Genomic DNA, 18,859 nt, shown 5'->3' with positions numbered 1-18,859 from the left:
TCTAGTAGGAACTGTTCTAGATCTGGCCCTGGTCTTGTAGAAACTGTTCTGGATCTGGCCCTGGTCTAGTAGAAACTGTTCTAGATCTGGCCCTGGTCTAGTAGGAACTGTTCTGGATCTGGCCCTGGTCTAGTAGGAACTGTTCTGGATCTGGCCCTGGTCTAGTAGGAACTGTTCTGGATCTGGCCCTGGTCTAGTAGGAACTGTTCTGGATCTGGCCCTGGTCTAGTAGGAACTGTTCTGGATCTGGCCCTGGTCTAGTAGGAACTGTTCTAGATCTGGCCCTGGTCTAGTAGAAACTGTTCTAGATCTGGCCCTGGTCTAGTAGAAACTGTTCTATATCTGGCCCTGGTCTAGTAGAAACTGCTCTGGATCTGGCCCTGGTCTAGTAGAAACTGTTCTGGATCTGGCCCTGGTCTAGTAGGAACTGTTCTGGATCTGGCCCTGGTCTAGTAGGAACTGTTCTGGATCTGACCCTGGTCTAGTAGGAACTGTTCTGGATCTGGCCCTGGTCTAGTAGGAACTGTTCTGGATCTGGCCCTGGTCTAGTAGGAACTGTTCTGGATCTGGCCCTGGTCTAGTAGGAACTGTTCTGGATCTGGCCCTGGTCTAGTAGGAACTGTTCTGGATCTGGCCCTGGTCTAGTAGGAACTGTTCTGGATCTGGCCCTGGTCTAGTAGGAACTGTTCTGGATCTGGCCCTGGTCTAGTAGGAACTGTTCTGGATCTGGCCCTGGTCTAGTAGGAACTGCTCTGGATCTGGGCCTGGTCTAGTAGAAACTGCTCTGGATCTGCGTACCCCCTTTAGATGATAGTCATGGGTGGAAAGTTCCTTTCCCCAAATTCCCAGGTTTTCCAGAAATGCTGGTTTGAGGATTCTGGAGTTCCTTCTTATTCCCTCCTGATTCTGAGAATATTCCAACCGGGATTCCTGGAAAGACTGGGAATTTGGGGAGTTTAGTGAATTTTATCGGACCAGAGGCTGGGTGTCTGTGGTGTCCATGGAGGGGGGTCCTCTAGTGAGACAGGAGGGCTTGACGAACACCCCGTGGCCTGGAGGACAGCGGAAGTAAACCCTCCCCTGGACTGTCCCGTTGTGCTTGCCTGGACAGTGGAGACAGAGGGGATATTCAGGAGTCATGTGACCATTCACCATACATCTCAAACACATAACAGGTTCCTCACAGGTCCAGTTAAGGTCAGTTAAGTATTGCCAGAGCACCAGCACACTAAGAGAATGTCCCAAATGACAGTCTCACCCTATATAGTGCACTACTTTTGACCAGCACACTCTGGGTGCACCCTACATAGTGCACTACAGTAGATAAGGAATAGGGTACTGTTTGGGAGGCATCCCAGTACATCATTATTACACAGAACATCATTTGATAACTAAACAGCCACTCACCCACAGCCAGGTCCAGCTGCACCCCGACCCAGATCCCCTTGGCGAACTCCACCCCGCCGACGTAGTGCACCGTGCCGCTCCTCTTCCCCACCCATACCTGCTCCCCGGGAGCCATCCAGTCAGGCAGCTGGGCCACCGGAGAACCAGAGCCCTCGTCCCCGCTGCAGGAGTCCCCAGAGGCCTCAGTGCTGCTGGGGTTGGGACTAGGGCAGCTTGGGCTGGGACAGGGGCTCCCTGGAGGTAGGTCTCCCTGGATTGGCTCCTGGATCTGGGGCTCTCCTCCTGCTAGCTGGCCTGGCGGGCTGGAGGGTGGTGGGCAGGGCACGGCTGCGCTGCCGATACACTGTTTGCCGTTGTGGAGGTGTGAGTGGGGCTGAGGGAGCCGGGTGTTACCGGGGTGAGATGTATGTTGTTGTTGTTGTGTGTTGATGACGACCAGGTCTTTGTCAGAGGTCTGGTGCCTGCTGCCAGAGCCCCCTTTCTCCTCCTCCGCTGGGACAGGGGATATGTGTGGTGCATCCCCAGACTGGAAGTGTCCCAGCTCACCCAGATCCTCCATGCCGTCGTCGGCCCCCTTGAAGTCTGTAAACTCTTGGCTGACGCTGAGGACACACCTGCGGGGCCGCGGGGAGGGTGGCTGCTCTGAGCAGTTAGGAATACTGACAGAGGAGGAGGGGGTGGGGAGGGGCTGGGAGGGGACGCTGGGGGACACGCAGGGGTCTGGGTGTCACCCCACGGCGAGACACTTCTGGTCTGGACACAGCCTCGGGCCGTGCTGGTGCAGTGGAAGGAGGGGGACTCGTGGGGGTGGAGGTTGTGGGTTTCCCGGTCAGGGTCATTTCTGTCTTGAGCCACTGCGGAGGCGCTGAGCTGGTCGGAGCTGTCGCTGGCCCCGAATGGCACGTCAGAGAGCGTGGCGTCTGAGGCACTGTGGGAGAAGTAACCGCTGGTGCAGCTGCTGGCGGTGGGGCTCCGGGGAGCCCCCTCTCTTTCCCCCTCCACCACCTCCCCGACCCCCTCAGCTCTCCCCTGCCCCCGCCCCCCCCTCCTGGCTCTCCAGGGCAGCGTTGTACACCTCAAAGTTGGCAAAGTCCTCTGGGATGTAGGACTGGAAGCTGTGGAAGTCCTGAGGGCCCAGACCCAAACTCAGGGCCATGTCTGTCTCCTCCTCAGAGTCCTGGAAAAGACACCACACAGAGACAGACATCACACAGAGACAGACATCACACAGAGACAGACAGACAGACACCACACATAGACAGACATCACACATAGACAGACATCACACAGAGACAGACATCACACAGAGACAGACAGAGACACAGGATAAACATCACACAGGAACAGACAGACACAGGACAGACACCACACAGGGACAGACAGACACCCCACAGGGACAGACAAACACAGGACAGACACCACACAGGGACAGACAGGGACACCCCACAGGGACAGACAAACACAGGACAGACACCACACAGGGACAGACAGGGACACAGGACAGACATCACACAGGGACAGACAGGGACACAGGACAGAACCCACCAGAGACAATGTCAGCTACTGTTTCTTTCTGCAGGGGAGCCTATCAGGGGAGCCTATCGGTGGAGCCTATCAGGGGAGCCTATCGGTGGAGCCTATCAGGGGAGCCTATCGGTGGAGCCTATCGGTGGAGCCTATCAGGGGAGCCTATCGGTGGAGGCTGGTGGGGGGGTTGAATGGAATCAAAGAAGTGTTTGATATGTTTGATACCATTCAATGTTTTCCATTCCAGCTGTTACAAAGAGCCGTCTTCTGATTGACTGTGTCACCAGCCACCACTGGAGCCTACCACCTACTACATGATATTAAAATGCATTGAGGACAGCGACTGTAACCATGGATGGACTGGTGGTTGGTTGAGAGGATGTTGGAAAAAACATGAGCTGATGACATCATGCACTTCATGCTGTAGTCACTTCAAGGCACCATGGTATTTGTGTGTGTGTGTGTGTGTGTGTGTGTGTGTGTGTGTGTGTGTGTGCGTGCGTGTGTGTGTGCGTGTGTGTGTGCATGTGTGTGACTTACAGCGGTGTGTGGCAGTGTGAGGCTGAGCTTCCTGCTGGTGCAGATACTGAGGGTGAGGGTGGAGGGGGTGAGGGTGGCGGTGGAGGGGCTGCGGTGGCCCTCGCTGCCCGCTCTGGGCCTGCGCCAGGGGGCTTGGCCGTGGCAGGGAGGGGGGAGCAGCACAGAGCTGTCCACACATGAGGAGCGCATGCTCTGCAGATGGGAGTCACACAGGAGGCATGCATGGAGCAGGTGAGTTAACATACATACATGCACAGTCCATAGGGTGTAGAGTTAGTTAGTTAGTGGAACTGGTGATACAGACATACAGGCCACATTGAATGGAAAACCATGTGTATTAGATGAACATGGTTGGCATCCTAAATGTCATGCTAGTTCAGTGCAGCGCATCAGCGTTTTGGATGAGATGGTATAGATTTAGAGCATGGAGCTCCCCATTCACACAATAGATGTAGAGCATGGATCTCCCCATTCACACAATAGATGTAGAGCATGGAGCTCCCCATTCACACAATAGATGTAGAGCATGGAGCTCCCCATTCACACAATAGATGTAGAGCATGGAGCTCCCCATTCACACAATAGATGTAGAGCATGGAGCTCCCCATTCACACAATAGATGTAGAGCATGGAGCTCCCCATTCACACAATAGATGTAGAGCATGGAGCTCCCCATTCACACAATAGATGTAGAGCATGGAGCTCCCCATTCACACAATAGATGTAGAGCATGGAGCTCCCCATTCACACAATAGATGTAGAGCATGGAGCTCCCCATTCACACAATAGATGTAGAGCATGGAGCTCCCCATTCACACAATAGATGTAGAGCATGGAGCTCCCCATTCACACAATAGATGTAGAGCATGGAGCTCCCCATTCACACAATAGATGTAGAGCATGGAGCTCCCCATTCACACAATAGATGTAGAGCATGGAGCTCCCCATTCACACAATAGATGTAGAGCATGGAGCTCCCCATTCACACAATAGATGTAGAGCATGGAGCTCCCCATTCACACAATAGATGTAGAGCATGGAGCTCCCCATTCACACAATAGATGTAGAGCATGGAGCTCCCCATTCACACAATAGATGTAGAGCATGGAGCTCCCCATTCACACAATAGATGTAGAGCATGGAGCTCCCCATTCACACAATAGATGTAGAGCATGGAGCTCCCCATTCACACAATAGATGTAGAGCATGGAGCTCCCCATTCACACAATAGATGTAGAGCATGGAGCTCCCCATTCACACAATAGATGTAGAGCATGGAGCTCCCCATTCACACAATAGATGTAGAGCATGGAGCTCCCCATTCACACAATAGATTAGAGCATGGAGCTCCCCATTCACACAATAGATGTAGAGCATGGAGCTCCCCATTCACACAATAGATTTAGAGCATGGAGCTCCCCATTCACACAATAGATGTAGAGCATGGAGCTCCCCATTCATTCACAATAGATGTAGAGCATGGAGCTCCCCATTCACACAATAGATGTAGAGCATGGAGCTCCCCATTCACACAATAGATGTAGAGCATGGAGCTCCCCATTCACACAATAGATGTAGAGCATGGAGCTCCCCAATAGATTTAGAGCATGGAGCTCACACAATAGATGTAGAGCATGGAGCTCCCCATTCACACAATAGATGTAGAGCATGGAGCTCCCCATTCACACAATAGATGTAGAGCATGGAGCTCCCCATTCACACAATAGATGTAGAGCATGGAGCTCCCCATTCACACAATAGATGTAGAGCATGGAGCTCCCCATTCACACAATAGATGTAGAGCATGGAGCTCCCCATTCACACAATAGATGTAGAGCATGGAGCTCCCCATTCACACAATAGATGTAGAGCATGGAGCTCCCCATTCACACAATAGATTTAGAGCATGGAGCTCCCCATTCACCCATTCACACAATAGATGTAGAGCATGGAGCTCCCCATTCACACAATAGATTTAGAGCATGGAGCTCCCCATTCACACAATAGATGTAGAGCATGGAGCTCCCCATTCACACAATAGATGGAGCATGGAGCTCCCCATTCACACAATAGATTAGAGCATGGAGCTCCCCATTCACACAATAGATTTAGAGCATGGAGCTCCCCATTCACACAATAGATTTAGAGCATGGAGCTCCCCATTCACACAATAGATTTAGAGCATGGAGCTCCCCATTCACACAATAGATGTAGAGCATGGAGCTCCCCATTCACACAATAGATTTAGAGCATGGAGCTCCCCATTCACACAATAGATTTAGAGCATGGAGCTCCCCATTCACACAATAGATTTAGAGCATGGAGCTCCCCATTCACACAATAGATTTAGAGCATGGAGCTCCCCATTCACACAATAGATGTAGAGCTCCCCATTCACACAATAGATGTAGAGCATCCCCATTCACACAATAGATGTAGAGCATGGAGCTCCCCATTCACACAATAGATGTAGAGCATGGAGCTCCCCATTCACACAATAGATTTAGAGCATGGAGCTCCCCATTCACACAATAGATTTAGAGCATGGAGCTCCCCATTCACACAATAGATTTAGAGCATGGAGCTCCCCATTCACACAATATATTTAGAGCATGGAGCTCCCCATTCACACAATATATTTAGAGCATGGAGCTCCCCATTCACACAATAGATGTAGAGCATGGAGCTCCCCATTCACACAATAGATGTAGAGCATGGAGCTCCCCATTCACACAATAGATTTAGAGCATGGAGGTCCCCATTCACACAATAGATTTAGAGCATGGAGCTCCCCATTCACACAATAGATGTAGAGCATGGAGCTCCCCATTCACACAATAGATGTAGAGCATGGAGCTCCCCATTCACACAATAGATGTAGAGCATGGAGCTCCCCATTCACACAATAGATGTAGAGCATGGAGCTCCCCATTCACACAATAGATGTAGAGCATGGAGTTCCCCATTCACACAATAGATGTAGAGCATGGAGCTCCCCATTCACACAATAGATGTAGAGCATGGAGCTCCCCATTCACACAATAGATGTAGAGCATGGAGTCCCCATTCACACAATAGATGTAGAGCCCCATTCACACAATAGATGTAGAGCATGGAGTTCCCCATTCACACAATAGATGTAGAGCATGGAGCTCCCCATTCACACAATAGATGCATGGAGAGCTCCCCATTCACACAATAGATGTAGAGCATGGAGTTCCCCATTCACACAATAGATTTAGAGCATGGAGCTCCCCATTCACACAATAGATGTAGAGCATGGAGCTCCCCATTCACACAATAGATGTAGAGCATGGAGCTCCCCATTCACACAATAGATAAACATATGTGAGCAGATCACATTCAGCCAGAACAATCAGCAATCATCAGACAGGTTTAGTAGAATTAGTAGCTGTCGAATGTAGTAAATATCCGTCTGTGTGTACTGGATTCACTTAGAATGGGGAAAATGTCCTGTTTTCAATGACTACTACTGACGTATTGTCATACTGTCACATTGCAGACAAGGAGGGATGTCACTGGACTTAGAATGAAGAGAAACCATGGGAACGGCAGGGGAAGAAAAAGGAGAAAAAGAAGCAAAACACAGGAAAGGAAATAAGGTAAGACAGAAAGAAATGAGATAAAAGGGGCCAGAGATGACTAGAGAGAGAGAGAGAGAGAGAGAGAGGGAGAGGGATGAATAAAGAAAGAAAGGAGATAAAAGGGGCCAGAGATGACTAGAGAGAGAGAGAGAGAGAGAGAGAGAGCAAGCTGGATGGATAAAGAAAGAGAGGAGAGATTAGATAAACGGGGCCAGAGAGGACCAGAGAGAGAGAGAGAGAGAGAGGGATGGATGGATGGATAGAGAGGGGAGATGAGATAAACGGGGCCAGAGATAGCTAGAGAGAAAGAGAGAGAGAGAGGGGGATGGATGGATAAAGAGAGAGAGGAGAGATGAGATAAAAGGGGCCAGAGATGACTAGAGAGACCAGAGAGAGAGAGAGAGAGAGAGAGAGAGAGAGATGAGATAAAAGGGGCCAGAGAGGACTAGAGAGAGAAAGAGGGAGGGATGGATGGATAAAGAGAGAGAGGAGAGATGAGATAAAAGGGGCCAGAGATGACTAGAGAGACAGAGAGACTTGAGAGAAGAGAGAGAGAGAGAGAGGAGAGATGAGATAAAAGGGGCCAGAGAGGACTAGAGAGAGAGAGAGGTATGGATGGATAAAGAGAGAGAGGAGAGATGAGAAAAGGGGCCAGAGATGACTAGAGAGAGAGAGAGAGGGATGGATGGATAAAGAGAGAGAGGGATGGTTGTGGCCCATACCTCCTGTCCCAGTAGTTGATGCTGCTGATTTCTGGTTGCCTCCAGGATTCTCTCTCTTGGTCTTGCTCTCCTCTCTGACCGGCAGCAGAGACTTGAGGAACTTGGGTCACAATGGTCTGGGGAGAGAGGGCCTTGAACGGGCTGGAGTTGAAGAAGGTGGGGCTCTCTGGTACTAGACCTGAGGGGGAACGTCACTAGTAAAAACAAACATCATAGCTCTTTAAATTCTACATTTAGAATGATTTTTAGTCCTACACTATTCTTAATCTGTCTGAGGAAACCAGCCATTGAGTTCCTATTACAGTCCTCATACGGTCCTGGAGGGCCAGACAGAGGTTTTCCTGACTGAGAAACACTCAGGGCCATAAATATGGATCTAAAACAAGAGTTTCCTGGAGGCAGGCCTCCTGGTCTCAACTATAGCTGGAGTTGATGCTGCTGATTTCTGGTTGTTTACCGTGATTCTCCGTCTTGTTTCTGGAGTGGCGTCCCACACAGAGAACCATGGTCCTGGGGAGTGCAGTCAGAGACATCCTGATGAAGGTCACAATGGTCCTGGAGGACCACACAGACAGGTTAGAGTCACAATGGTCCTGGAGGACCAGACAGACAGGTTAGAGTCACAATGGTCCTGGAGGACCAGACAGACAGGTTAGAGTCACAATGGTCCTGGAGGACCAGACAGACAGGTTAGAGTCACAATGGTCCTGGAGGACCAGACAGACAGGTTAGAGTCACAATGGTCCTGGAGGACCAGACAGACAGGTTAGAGTCACAATGGTCCTGGAGGACCAGACAGACAGGTTAGAGTCACAATGGTCCTGGAGGACCAGACAGACAGGTTAGAGTCACAATGGTCCTGGAGGACCAGACAGACAGGTTAGAGTCACAATGACCCTGGAGGACCAGACAGTACAGTATTATTAGACATTTCCATTCTATGGGTTAGATCAGTAGACCTACAGAAAGAGATCCACGAGACAGACTGTTTAATAAAGAGTCATACTGCTGTACTGTACCGTCCAGTCTACATCCTCCCAGCCAATCAGGTCTGTTTATAATAATGAACCATCCTACTGTACTGTACCGTCCAGTCTACATCCTCCCAGCCAATCAGGTCTGTTTATAATAATGAACCATCCTACTGTACCTTCCAGTCTACATCCTCCCAGCCAATCAGGTCTGTTTATAATAATGAACCATCCTACTGTACTGTACCGTCCAGTCTACATCCTCCCAGCCAATCAGGTCTGTTTATAATAATGAACCATCCTACTGTACCTTCCAGTCTACATCCTCCCAGCCAATCAGGTCTGTTTATAATAATGAACCATCCTACTGTACTGTACCTTCCAGTCTACATCCTCCCAGCCAATCAGGTCTGTTTATAATAATGAACCATCCTACTGTACTGTACCTTCCAGTCTACATCCTCCCAGCCAATCAGGTCTGTTTATAATAATGAACCATCCTACTGTACTGTACCTTCCAGTCTACATCCTCCCAGCCAATCAGGTCTGTTTATAATAATGAACCATCCTACTGTACTGTACCTTCCAGTCTACATCCTCCCAGCCAATCAGGTCTGTTTATAATAATGATCCATCCTACTGTACTGTACCGTCCAGTCTACATCCTCCCAGCCAATCAGGTCTGTTTATAATAATGAACCATCCTACTGTACTGTACCTTCCAGTCTACATCCTCCCAGCCAATCAGGTCTGTTTATAATAATGAACCATCCTACTGTACTGTACCTTCCAGTCTACATCCTCCCAGCCAATCAGGTCTGTTTATAATAATGAACCATCCTACTGTACTGTACCTTCCAGTCTACATCCTCCCAGCCAATCAGGTCTGTTTATAATAATGAACCATCCTACTGTACTGTACCGTCCAGTCTACATCCTCCCAGCCAATCAGGTCTGTTTATAATAATGAACCATCCTACTGTACTGTACCTTCCAGTCTACATCCTCCCAGCCAATCAGGTCTGTTTATAATAATGAACCATCCTACTGTACTGTACCTTCCAGTCTACATCCTCCCAGCCAATCAGGTCTGTTTATAATAATGAACCATCCTACTGTACCTTCCAGTCTACATCCTCCCAGCCAATCAGGTCTGTTTATAATAATGAACCATCCTACTGTACTGTACCTTCCAGTCTACATCCTCCCAGCCAATCAGGTCTGTTTATAATAATGAACCATCCTACTGTACTGTACCTTCCAGTCTACATCCTCCCAGCCAATCAGGTCTGTTTTATAATAATGAACCATCCTACTGTACTGTACCTTCCAGTCTACATCCTCCCAGCCAATCAGGTCTGTTTATAATAATGAACCATCCTACTGTACCGTCCAGTCTACATCCTCCCAGCCAATCAGGTCTGTTTATAATAATGAACCATCCTACTGTACTGTACCTTCCAGTCTACATCCTCCCAGCCAATCAGGTCTGTTTATAATAATGAACCATCCTACTGTACTGTACCTTCCAGTCTACATCCTCCCAGCCAATCAGGTCTGTTTTGCTGCAGGAAGACTGGAAAACAACAGCAAGTGATCACTAACTCTCACTGACACACACATTTCTGTCTTACAGAATGGGGGTGCTGGTGTGTGTGTGTCTCTTACGTGCTGTACGTTGGGGGTGCTGGTGTGTGTGTGTCTCTTACGTGCTGTACGTTGGGGGTGCTGGTGTGTGTGTGTCTCTTGTGCTGTACGTTGGGGGGGTGTACTGTGTGTGTGTGTGTCTCTTACATTTTCTACGTTGGGGGTGCTGTGTGTGTGTGTGTGTCTCTTACATTTTCTACGTTGGGGGTGCTGGTGTGTGTGTGTCTCTTACATTTTCTACGTTGGGGGTACTGGTGTGTGTGTGTGTCTTACATGCTGTACGTTGGGGGTGCTGGTGTGTGTGTGTCTCTTACATGCTGTACGTTGGGGGTGCTGTGTGTGTGTGTGTCTCTTACGTGCTGTACGTTGGGGGTACTGGTGTGTGTGTGTGTCTCTTACGTTTGTACGTTGGGGGTACTGGTGTGTGTGTGTGTGTCTCTTACATTTGTACGTTGGGGGTGCTGGTGTGTGTGTGTCTCTTACGTGCTGTACGTTGGGGGTGCTGGTGTGTGTGTGTGTGTGTCTCTTACATTTGGGGGTACGTTGGGGGTGCTGCTGGGGGTAGCTCCTTCTGATGTTTCTCCCTTTAACAGACAGATCCTTCACCGTCACCGCCTGATGACATCAATCAAACAAACGTTATTGTCCCCAGAGAGAAATGTGGTTGGCAGTGATCCATCTAGAAACCTCCGTTACACAAACCACACAGGATTCACACACATCTAAACTCCTCATTTACCATGTGTAACAGCAAGAGGCAGTACGATTCAACAGCGTGAAGTGTGTATGTGTGTGAAAAGTGTGTGTGTGTGAAGTGTGTGTGTGTGTGTGGGGTGTGTGTGTGTGTGTTTGTGTAGTGTGTGTGAAGTATGTGTGAAGTGTGTGTGTGAAGTGTGGGGTGTGTGTGAGAGGTACCTGTCTGAGTCTCTCCAGGCTCAGTATATTCTCCACCTCCAGAAGTCCTCTGGTGTATTGCTCTATGTAGGTCTGTCCATCCTGACTCTCCTCACCGTCTCCCTCGCTGCCATCAGGGCCAGAGTCTCTCTCTCCTCAGGCTCCTCAGACGCCTGGACACACCATTATTACACAACATTATCATATTACAATACAACAACATTATTATATGACAATTACAACATATATTACATACACAGCATTATTATATTTACAACATTATTACATCACAACATTATCATATTACATACAACAACATTATTATATGACATTACAACATTATCATATTACAATACAACACTATTATTAATTACATTACAAAACAACATTATCATATTACAACACAGCATTATGTATGACCATTATCATATTACAATACACACCAGCATTATCATGTCACAATACACCACAGCATTATCATATTACATTGCTCCAGGCATCATTATTACAACAATACAACATTATATACCACAATACAACACATTATCATATTACATTACACCATTATCATATTACAATACACCAGTAATACAATACAATACACATTATCATATTACATTACAACATTATCATATTACAACACACACATTATCATATTACAATACAATACAACATTATCATATATGCAATACACATTATCATATTACAATAAAGCATTATCATATTACAATATCAATACAACATTATCATATTACATTACAACATTATCATATTACAATACAACATTATCATATTACATTACGTATTACAATACAACATTATCATATCACATTACAATTACAACATTATCATTATTACATATACAATACAACATTATTATTACATTATACTACACCATTACATATCCCAGTACACCACATCATATTACATTACAACGCACCATTATCACATACATTACAACATTATCATATTACAATACAACATTATCATATTACAATACAAATTACAACATTATCATATTACAATACAATACAACATTGTCCATATTACATTACAGCACAACATTATCATTTGACAATACAACATTATCATATTCATTACAACACAACATTATCATATTACAATACAATACAACATTATATATTACATTACAGCACAACATTATCATATTAGATTAAACATTATATTACATTACCACTATTATTATATTATTTACAATACAACATTATATATTACATTACAACATAACATTATTATTACATTACAACATTATATTACAATAAACACTATTATTATATTACATTACAAGATAACATTATCATATTACATTTACAACACAATACTATTATACAACAACATTATTATACTACAATACAATAATACAACATTATTTTATTACTTTATATAGATAGCCATGTTATTTCACAATACAACATTATTAGATACAATGTTATTTATTACTACTTATTTACATTATTTTCAATACAACATTATTAGACTAGCCATGTTATTTTCTACTTACCTACTATATAGATACCATGTTATTTCACATTCCAATATAGATAACAATGTTATTTTCTACTCACAACATTATCATAGACATTACAACACAATGTTATTTTTACATTACATAGATAACCATGTTATTTTCTACTTCCTACAATAATAATACATGTTATTTACACTACAATAGATACTACAATAAAACCATGTTATTTTCTACTTCCTGTATATAGATAGCCATGTTATTTTCTACTTCACAACATTATTACAATAAAAACAATATTATTTTTACTCCTGTTAAGATAGCCATGTTATTTTCTAGCTGTCTAAGTAGTTAATAATAGCCATGTTATTTTCTACTTCCTGTATATAGCCATGTTATTTTCTACTTCCTGTATATAGCCATGTTATTTTCTACTTCCTGTATATATAGATAGCCATGTTATTTTCTACTTCCTGTATATAGCCATGTTATTTTCTACTTCCTGTATATAGCCATGTTATTTTCTACTTCCTGTATATAGATATGTTATTTTCTACTTCCTGTATATAGATAGCCATCTTATTTTCTACTCCTGTATATAGATAGCCATGTTATTTTCTACTTCCTGTATATAGATAGCCATGTTATTTTCTACTTCCTGTATATAGCCATGTTATTTTCTACTTCCTGTATATAGATAGCCATGTTATTTTCTACTTCCTGTATATAGATAGCCATGTTATTTTCTACTTCCTGTATATAGATAGCCATGTTATTTTCTACTTCCTGTATATAGATAGCCATGTTATTTTCTACTTCCTGTATATAGATAGCCATGTTATTTTCTACTTCCTGTATATAGATAGCCATGTTATTTTCTACTTCCTGTATATAGATAGCCATGTTATTTTCTACTTCCTGTATATAGATAGCCATGTTATTTTCTACTTCTTGTATATAGATAGCCATGTTATTTTCTACTTCCTGTATATAGATAGCCATGTTATTTTCTACTTCCTGTATATAGATAGCCATGTTATTTTCTACTCCTGTATATAGATAGCCATGTTATTTTCTACTTCCTGTATATAGATAGCCATGTTATTTTCTACTTCCTGTATATAGATAGCCATGTTATTTTCTACTTCCTGTATATAGATAGCCATGTTATTTTCTACTTCCTGTATATAGATAGCCATGTTATTTTCTACTTCCTGTATATAGATAGCCATGTTATTTTCTACTTCCTGTATATAGATAGCCATGTTATTTTCTACTTCCTCTATATAGATAGCCATGTTATTTTCTACTTCCTGTATATAGATAGCCATGTTATTTTCTACTTCCTGTATATAGATAGCCATGTTATTTTCTACTTCCTGTATATAGATAGCCATGTTATTTTCTACTTCCTGTATATAGATAGCCATGTTATTTTCTACTTCCTGTATATAGATAGCCATGTTATTTTCTACTTCCTGTATATAGATAGCCATGTTATTTTCTACTTCCTGTATATAGATAGCCATGTTATTTTCTACTTCCTGTATATAGATAGCCATGTTATTTTCTACTTCCTGTATATAGATAGCCATGTTATTTTCTACTTCCTGTATATAGATAATCATGTTATTTTCTACTTCCTGTATATAGATAGCCATGTTATTTTCTACTTCCTGTATATAGATACCATGTTATTTTCTACTTCCTGTATATAGATAGCCATGTTATTTTCTACTTCCTGTATATAGATAGCCATGTTATTTTCTACTTCCTGTATATAGATAGCCATGTTATTTTCTACTTCCTGTATATAGATACCATGTTATTTTCTACTTCCTGTATATAGATAGCCATGTTATTTTCTACTCCTGTATATAGATAGCCATGTTATTTTCTACTTCCTGTATTAGATAGCCATGTTATTTTCTACTTCCTGTATATAGATAGCCATGTTATTTTCTACTCCCTGTATATAGATAGCCATGTTATTTTCTACTCCTGTATATAGATAGCCATGTTATTTTCTACTTCCTGTATATAGATAGCCATGTTATTTTCTACTTCCTGTTATTTTTCTTCTATATAGATAGCCATGTTATTTTCTACTTCCTCTATATAGATAGCCATGTTATTTTCTACTTCCTGTATATAGATAGCCATGTTATTTTCTACTTCCTGTATATAGATAGCCATGTTATTTTCTACTTCCTGTATATAGATAGCCATGTTATTTTCTACTTCCTGTATATAGATAGCCATGTTATTTTCTACTTCCTGTATATAGATAGCCATGTTATTTTCTACTTCCTGTATATAGATAGCCATGTTATTTCTACTTCCTGTATATAGATAGCCATGTTATTTTCTACTTCCTGTATATAGATAGCCATGTTATTTTCTACTTCCTGTATATAGATAACCATGTTATTTTCTACTTCCTGTATATAGATAGCCATGTTATTTTCTACTTCCTGTATATAGATAGCCATGTTATTTTCTACTTCCTGTATATAGATAGCCATGTTATTTCTACTTCCTGTATATAGATAACCATGTTATTTTCTACTTCCTGTATATAGATAGCCATGTTATTTCTACTTCCTGTATATAGATAGCCATGTTATTTTCTACTTCCTGTATATAGATAGCCATGTTATTTCTACTTCCTGTATATAGATAGCCATGTTATTTCTACTTGTTATTTTTATTTGTTATTCACTGTCACAATGTTTTATTTGATCTTTAACTGCATTGTTGGAAAAGGACCCGTAAGGAAGCATTTCAACGTCAGTCTACACCTGTTGTCTACCAAGCATGTGACACATAACCTTTGATTTGATATAAAATACAACCTGTCCAATTAAATACACCTAAAACATGTGAGAAGGGGGACTCCCTCACTCCTTAAGAAAATGAATGAACAATACTTTTATTGTACCATTTTCTCTGGATACCAAAAATGAAATAAAATAGTTTCTAACTTTATTTGGATACTAGTCCCCTGCAGATGGTTCAGACTAGTTATTGTTGGTATACTATATTTAACACAGTGACACTGGCATCACACAGGAACAGTGAAGCTGTTTACCTTTGGTATATTTGACAGAATCTCATAGGTGACTCCACAGGAGTACAGTGTGTTCTTCAAGGACATCCTTCTCTTCAGACTCTGGGTGAAGCTCTACGACAGAGAAAGACAACATGGTGGATCAGTACTGAGTACAGTGTGTTCTTCAAGGACATCCTTCTCTTCAGACTCTGGGTGAAGCTCTACGACAGAGAAAAACAACATGGAATAAAAAAAGACTATTTTAAGGCATCCTCATGAAAGCCTGCCTGTTCTGCACATTGAGTAACAGGCTGCCAGACAGAGAGCGTTACAGGGCAGGATTCCCGGACAGAGGTGAAACCCAGTCCTAGCATGCCTGTTAGTCCAGGACTAGGCTTAATCTGGGTCGGGGAAACTGGGATTTAATGTTTCTCTAATCTAATTATGTGCTGTCAGTCATGTCAGTAGTCACCAGGCCGGTCAGTGCTGTTTGTTGTAGATGTTGACAGATGTTTGTCTGTGTGTCAGTCTGTGTGTGTGTCTGTCAGTCTGTGTGTCTGTCTGTCAGTCTGTGTGTGTGTGTGTTAGTCTGTGTGTGTGTGTGTGTCTGTCAGTCTGTGTGTGTGTCTGTCAGTCTGTGTGTCTGTCTGTCAGTCTGTGTGTGTGTCTGTCTGTCAGTCTGTGTGTGTGTCTGTCTGTCAGTCTGTGTGTGTGTGTGTTAGTCTGTGTGTGTGTGTGTGTCTGTCAGTCTGTGTGTGTGTGTGTCTGTCAGTCTGTGTGTGTGTGTGTGTCTGTCAGTCTGTGTGTGTGTGTGTCTGTCAGTCTGTGTGTGTGTGTCTGTCAGTCTGTGTGTGTGTCTGTCTGTCAGTCTGTGTGTGTGTCTGTCAGTCTGTGTGTGTGTGTCTGTCAGTCTGTGTGTGTGTGTGTCTGTCAGTCTGTGTGTGTGTCTGTCTGTCAGTCTGTGTGTGTGTCTGTCAGTCTGTGTGTGTGTGTCTGTCAGTCTGTGTGTGTGTGTGTCTGTCAGTCTGTGTGTGTTTGTCTGTCAGTCTGTGTGTGTGTGTGTCTGTCAGTCTGTGTGTGTGTGTGTGTGTGTCTGTCAGTCTGTGTGTGTGTCTGTATGTCAGTCTCTGTGTGTGTGTGTGTGTGTGTGTGTGTGTGTGTGTGTGTGTGTGTGTGTGTCTGTCTGTCAGTCTGTGTGTGGGTGTCTGTCAGTCTGTGTGTGTGTGTCTGTCAGTCTGTGTGTGTGTGTGTGTGTGTGTGTGTGTGTGTGTCTGTCAGTGTGTGTCTGTCAGTCTGTGTGTGTGTGTGTGTGTCTGTCAGTCTGTGTGTTTGTGTGTGTGTCAGTCTGTGTGTGTGTGTGTGTGTGTCTGTCAGTGTGTGTCTGTCAGTCTGTGTGTGTGTGTTTGTCTGTCAGTCTGTGTGTGTGTGTGTCAGACTGTGTGTGTGTGTGTGTGTCAGTCTGTGTGTGTGTGTGTGTGTGTGTCTCCAGTCCAGACCTGTTTGTTGTAGATGTTGACAGAGATCCTCTTGCGCAGCACCAGCTCCATGGAGACAGGATGGCTGAGCTGCACTGTGGCTTTAATGATCACGTAGATACGTTCGTTGGGTGACGTCACGCGGTTCAGGTGCACAGAGTCGTGGATGGATGAGTCCCAGGAGCACAGCGCTGACACCTGGTGACAGGAGGTGGAAAACACAACTATTATTCTCAGGTTTTCACCTCCTGATTGGAGGACTTCCCGGTTTCCTGCATATTTCCTCCTGATTCTGGGAATCTTCCAACCGGGATTTCTGGAAAAACGGGAAGTGGCCAGTACACACACACTCTCTTGTACAGCTAACCTTGTGGGGACACACAATTCAGTCTAATTCAAAATCAAATTTCCCTAACCCTAAACCTAACCCGTACTCTTACTCTAACCCTAGTTCTTAAACCTAGTTCCTAAATCTAACCCTAGCTCCTAACCCTAAACCTAACGCTAGCTCCTAACCCTAAACCTAACGCTAGCTCCTAACCCTAAACCTAACGCTAGCTCGTAACCCTAAACCTAACGCTAGCTCTTAACCCTTAACGTAACCTTAACCCAAACCTAACCCTAGCTCCTAACCCTAACTCCTAGCTCCTAACCCTAACTCTAAACCTAGCTCCTAACTCTAAACCTAACCCTAGCTCCTAACCCTAGCTCCTAACCCTAACCCTAGCTCCTAACCCTAAACCTAGCTAAACCTAACCCTAACTCCTAGCTAACCCTAACTCCTAAACCTAGCCCTAACTCCTAGCTCCTAACTAAACCTAACCCTAGCTCCTAACTCTAAACCTAACCCTAGCTCCTAACTCTAAACCTAACCCTAGCTCCTAACTCTAAACCTAACCCTAGCTCCTAACTCTAAACCTAACCCTAGCTCCTAACCTAAACCTAACCCTAGCTCCTAACTAAACCTAACCCTAGCTCCTAACCTAAACCTAACCCTAGCTCCTAACCCTAAACCTAACCCTAGCTCCTAACCTAAACCTAACCCTAAACCCTAAACCTAGCTCCTAACTCTAAACCTAACCCTAGCTCCTAACCCTAAACCTAACCCTAGCTCCTAACCCTAACCCTAGCTCCTAACCCTAAACCTAGCTCCTAACTCTAAACCTAACCCTAACTCCTAACTCCTAAACCTAACTCCTAACCCTAAGCTAACCCTAACTCCTAACTCCTAACCCTAGCTAACCCTAACTCCTAAACCTAACCCTAGCTCCTAACTCTAAACCTAACCCTAGCTCCTAACTCTAAACCTAACCCTAGCTCCTAACTCTAAACCTAACACTAGCTCCTAACTCTAAACCTAACCCTAGCTCCTAACTCTAAACCTAACCCTAGCTCCTAACTCTAAACCTAGCTCCTAAGCTCCTAACTCTAAACCTAACCCTAGCTAACCCTAAACCTAACCCTAGCTCCTAACACTAAACCTAACCCTAGCTCCTAAACCTAACCCTAGCTCCTAACTAAACCTAAAACCTA

This window comes from Oncorhynchus nerka, linkage group LG14 (genome assembly GCF_034236695.1).
Source record: "Oncorhynchus nerka isolate Pitt River linkage group LG14, Oner_Uvic_2.0, whole genome shotgun sequence".
NCBI classification, from domain to species: domain Eukaryota; kingdom Metazoa; phylum Chordata; class Actinopteri; order Salmoniformes; family Salmonidae; genus Oncorhynchus; species Oncorhynchus nerka.
Note: the sequence above shows the minus strand (reverse complement) of the source record.